Below are 5124 nucleotides of genomic sequence, written 5' to 3'. Positions count from 1 at the left end.
ATTACACTTTTCATCTGCCATGAATCAGTTTTAGTAGTTTGTGTATTATGTGTACGCATATTGAATAAACAACTGGATTGAATAGGGCTTGAAAATTGGAGGAAATTACAAAACATTACACATGAAATAAGCTAAACAGGAAGGGAAATGGGTTAGATTTTCTTAGAAAAAAAATTCAAGCAACGGGAAAGTATATTAAAATAATATTTTTTTATTATGTTTAAAATCAATTCATTAAAACAATCCAAAAAATATAAAAAATTAATTTTAAATAAAAAATTAAAATTAAAAAAATACAGTTTCAACTTTATTTCCAAATTGTCTAATTTTTAAAATTTTCTCTACTGATATTTAAAAGAATTTTTTTTTTAAAAAAACAAGGTTGCCCCCATGAAAAATAAAAGGTTATGTATGATGATGTAAAGATAAACATGCCCATCTAGTCTTTCTCATGTTCATGCCAATGTTCCTTTCCTTTTGCACTTCCCCTTTTGAAAAATGTGATTACTTTCCATCTTCTAGGTCTCTTATAAGCCAACTTTATCCTAGTTTGTTTAATTTTGTTACTTTTTTGCTCCCCCTTTTTGCTGTAACTGTGAATGGGAATCTTGCAAAGTTGCACCAACTAAATCACTTTGCATTATGATTAGTATTACTATATTGTTGCGGGGAATCAGGCCTCAAGCTTTGATGTAATTGTAAAATTCTTCATCTTTCCACTATGAAAAGATTAGTGAATGAGATTATCGCTAAATCTTTTTCATAGCCCTACTGCAATGATCCTGCTAGATGTACAATTTTCATCTGCAATGAATCAGTTTTTGTAGTTTGTGTATTATGTGTACGCATATTGAATAAACAACTGGATTGAATAGGGCTTGAAAATTGGAGGAAATTACAAAACATTGCACATGACATAAGCTAAACAGGAAGGGGATTTTCTTAGAAAAAAAATTCAAGAAACGGGAAGATTTTTGTAACACTATGCAGGGAAGCAAGAATGCTGTAGCCCGCAGGAAGAAAGATGGTTTATGTTTGGGTAAAATCTCCATTGCATAGTGGACATAAGGCTGGCATAGGGTGAATCAACACAAAAACTAGGTGGGGTCTGCTACATAATTACTCAAGACAGAAATTGAAGGTGAGTGGATGGTTGTATACGTTTCTGTCCTACCACTTGTACTCTATGATTAACTATCCCTGATAAAAATTCCAAAGGAATTTAAGGCTCACAGTCCTGCCATTTCCTCTGCGTTTGATCCAGCCAAGATGAAATAATTCAAAAAAATGGCCATTTGTGCAGGCATGTCATGAGTCATTAATGTTTGTACTGTGCATTAGGATCCACCTTCCCATGCCAAGTCCTGGAGCACAGGTCTTTTGTGCATGCATACATGATACATACATACACTTGCATACATGTGCATGGTCATGCACGAGCAAACCCTGTATTGTTTACTGCCTAGAGCGCACACAAATTTCACTTTTAAGACGTGCTAAATCTAAGATACCTAGTAATCTGAAACAGTGTAAAATATAGGATTAGACCACCGCAACACGGTTCCTTTCCTTTTTCAGCAGAAGCAACAAACAGCACTAATGGCCACAAGCCAAGTCGCAGCAAATCTGGAAAGCAGGTCAGAATTTACAACACCAACAACTCCATTGATGTTTCATGAGTAAAATTTGCAAGGAGTATTAATTTCTTCTTTTATAATTTTAACAAATATAAGTACATGTCCTCAACCAAAATCTCATACCCTAAACTCTCATATACATCTGTAAGACTACTTGAAACATTTACTGTGGAGATTTCCAGCAAAAGCTTCAAAATGTTCAGAGAAGGAAGGAAAGCAGAAGAAAAGAAAACCGAACAAAAAATCTTATAAATGAAACGGAATTCAAGCTTGGTGACGACTAGCTGTAATAATTAACAACTTATCTGTTGTGTAGAGGATTTGGTCCTGTATAGACTTTCCTCTTCTCAGCACCAAGAATTTCATTACCATATTTATCTGCGTTTCCTTTCAGGCCACCGATATTATTAGACTTGGCAGGATTGTTCTTCAGCTCAGAACTAGAACCACCTTTGAATCTACTAAACTTCCCATACCCAACAGCATAACATGGAGTCTCTAACGGTGACATTATCAACAGAAGAAGAAGATATAAGCAAGCCAGCTCTCTTCTTAGAACCCCCATCCCTTTCTTCCTTGTAACCCAATTCATGGCATGGAAATCGAACATAAACTAGAGCTGTCTTTTGATTCTCCTTCAAAAGCTGGAGGCGATGAAGCAGTACTTTAAGCAGGAGATCGCTGTGAGAGGTGACTGGAGATGGGGATTACCCTCCTTTTCTGATGCTCTTTTTTGGGGCCGGTCCTAATATCATATCAACTTTTTGGTTGTTGGTTTAGAAGCCTACTAGGGGTTTGAAGAAGAGGCAAGTCAATGTAGGGTGGTGAGTGTCAAAATGCATAGGATTTGCTGCCTGGTTAAAATACTAGAAATAGTAGAGGTTTTCAAACCCAAGACTCAAGAGGGTTTTATTGGCAACTTGTTTTTGCTTACCGATTTCAGAGCCCAATCTCCGCTGAGAAAAGCTGTGCAGGCAGCAGAAGGTAAAGATCTGAGAGGGAAAGAGAAAGAGAGGTTCAATTTCCTAACCTGAAAGTGAAAGCTTTCCCAATGTCTCCTCCTCCAGTCTTTAGCTGTCTATCCTTGAGTCATTACATATAATCATTTTCTTGGACTTTTATTTCCCTTTGGGCCTACTGGGATGTGAGAATATCCTTAATTTCAACATTAGGTTACGGATCGCCCCGAAGCTATCTACTTGCCTTCCCTCAAAATGATCGCATAATTAGCCAATTTCATCGATTATTCTATTTGAAATCAAGTTTAGATAGAACTTATGCATTTAATAAATTTATCTTCCAAATATATGTATAAATCTAATGGTTATTTTTTTTTTGAAAAATAGTTTAAATAACATTGAATGCTTGGCTTGGTATCAATAAAAAGATTAATAACAATGAAATCAAAATCATGTAATCAACTCCTAGTTGTTTCATTGCTGTCTTTAATAGTGACTAATTATCTAATTTTTTTTTTTTCATTGCTGTCTTTAATAGTGACTAATTATCTAAAAAAAAAAATTTTAAGATTGTGAGTTTGGTATTGGTAATGTGATATAAATTATTTTTTATTTTTTATATTAATATTTCAAGATTATAAAAAAATATTAATACAAAAAAACTACACAAATAAATAAATACATAAAGTTCTAATATATACTCGTTTGGAACTTCAAGCCAGTAATCAACTCAATAAAGTCAAAAGAAGAGGAATAAAACTCAGTCAATGACATAATTAATTCTTGGCTACATGATTTGATAAAAAAGGTACAAGCCATTACCAAATTAGTATGTCAGAATGAAAGCATTTCTAGAGAAAATTGAATTTAAAATTTATTTAGCTAGTATATACCAAATTCTTTACAATAATAAAACGCATGCTATTAAATTATTATTTTTATATGATTAAGACAGTAGAGCTAGTAGCATATAAAGATGTGCGAGGTGAATATCAGAATGCATATAGTGATCACTTTTTATAAAAAAAAATGAATTTTTTTTATCAACTTTTAAATATTAACTGAAAAGAACTTGATATATTTTTTTTCACTCAAATCAAATAAAAGGTGGCCCATGCCTCTTGATGTCGTATTTTTAATTTATTGATATCTAGTAAATCTCACCATGAAAAATAAATAAATAAATTTTTTCTAATTTGATTGATTACCTTGTTTTAACTCCCCAGTTATATGATCTGTTAGATATTTTTATTTTTTATGAAAAAATTATACATTCAAGTTTTTTTAATATATTTTTGTAGTTTAAAAAATCTAAATAAAAATAATTTTTTTTTATATAAAATCAAATAAATAAAGAGTTATATTTATAAATAAATAAATAAATTAAATAAAGAGTTATATTTATAAATAAATACATAAATAAATAAAAAGTCATCAACAATATCTAAAAATAAAACGACTTCTCTCTTGTCTTTTAATTTTGAATAAAAAATAATAAAAATAAATTTATATATCAAAATTGAATTAAAAAAGTATTAAGGTGCTGAAATTATATAATTTAAATGATTTTTAAAGTTTAAAGATCAAAATATATTTTTTACAAAATTTATAATATATCATCCATGTTTGGTTTTTTTTTCTATTTTAGTCTTTTTTTATCTCATATTTTTACAAGAAATAAAAATTAATTATTTTTAATTAGAACTAAATTGCTAAAAAAATTAAGAATCAAATTAAAAAGCATAAAATTTCACACAGTTAATTATAAGTGAATGAACAATAAAATTTTGCACAATAAAAAATACTGTTGTATTTTAAAATAATACGTAATTATTTGTATAGAAGAACTAATAAAGACCTAGTTGTGGTGCAGAAATCCATCTAATGAAAACCATGGTGTTTTAATTAATTTGACTGGTTCAATTTAATTATTTTTATAATAAAAAGATGGAGGAAATTAAATAAATAAGGGATTGGCTAGTTATTTGAAAGGATGTCAATTAATTCACGGCCCACATCTTAATTAAAATCTTTCCTTGATAAATAGTCCTGTTTTCAAAAAAGCCATAAACTCTTAAAATTAAGATCCATACATGTTTAACTATGTACAATTGTAAGCATATACTTAAAATTAAGATCCATACATGTTTAACTAGGTACAATTGTAAGCATATACATCTGAGCTCAGACAAAAAAAAAAACAGCCTTCCAAATGCAAGGACGGCGTCTAGATCATGGATCCCCCATCCAAATTTATTTCGATGTGCGTAGTTTGGCAAGAACATGCAAACTAAGCTTATGAACCCTAGGATGGTATACACAAGATGCATAATCAGTAGATGAAGCACACGAGTACATTTCACAGCACAATACGTCACGGGGACCCTTCTAGTTTTTATTTTTCTTACAAGCATTTATTTCTGATTTGATTGATTTACAGTCTTTTCTTCAAAAGAAAGGAAAAAGAAGGGGAAAAAATCATAAATTTAGACCCACCACTTCTCAAAGACTGAAGGATTGAGCTGGGT

The 5124-nt window shown here is 30.7% G+C and overlaps 1 long non-coding RNA gene across 1 annotated transcript; it reads right to left on the bottom strand.

Annotated features, from left to right (window-relative positions):
- Positions 1-1684: 1684 nt before the first annotated feature.
- LOC105107980 (uncharacterized) lies at positions 1685-2772 on the bottom strand. Its single transcript, XR_838970.1, has 2 exons — positions 2668-2772; positions 1685-2603 (listed from the first exon to the last, which is right to left on the bottom strand). It is a non-coding gene; the product is annotated as an uncharacterized LOC105107980 (long non-coding RNA).
- Between the last annotated feature and the right edge of the window lie 2352 nt (positions 2773-5124).

Source organism: Populus euphratica, unplaced genomic scaffold (assembly GCF_000495115.2).
Source record: "Populus euphratica unplaced genomic scaffold, PopEup_1.0 scaffold179.1, whole genome shotgun sequence".
In the NCBI taxonomy this organism is placed as follows: domain Eukaryota; kingdom Viridiplantae; phylum Streptophyta; class Magnoliopsida; order Malpighiales; family Salicaceae; genus Populus; species Populus euphratica.
The sequence above is the reverse complement of the archived record's forward strand: the minus strand, read 5'-3'. Positions and strand labels throughout refer to the sequence as shown.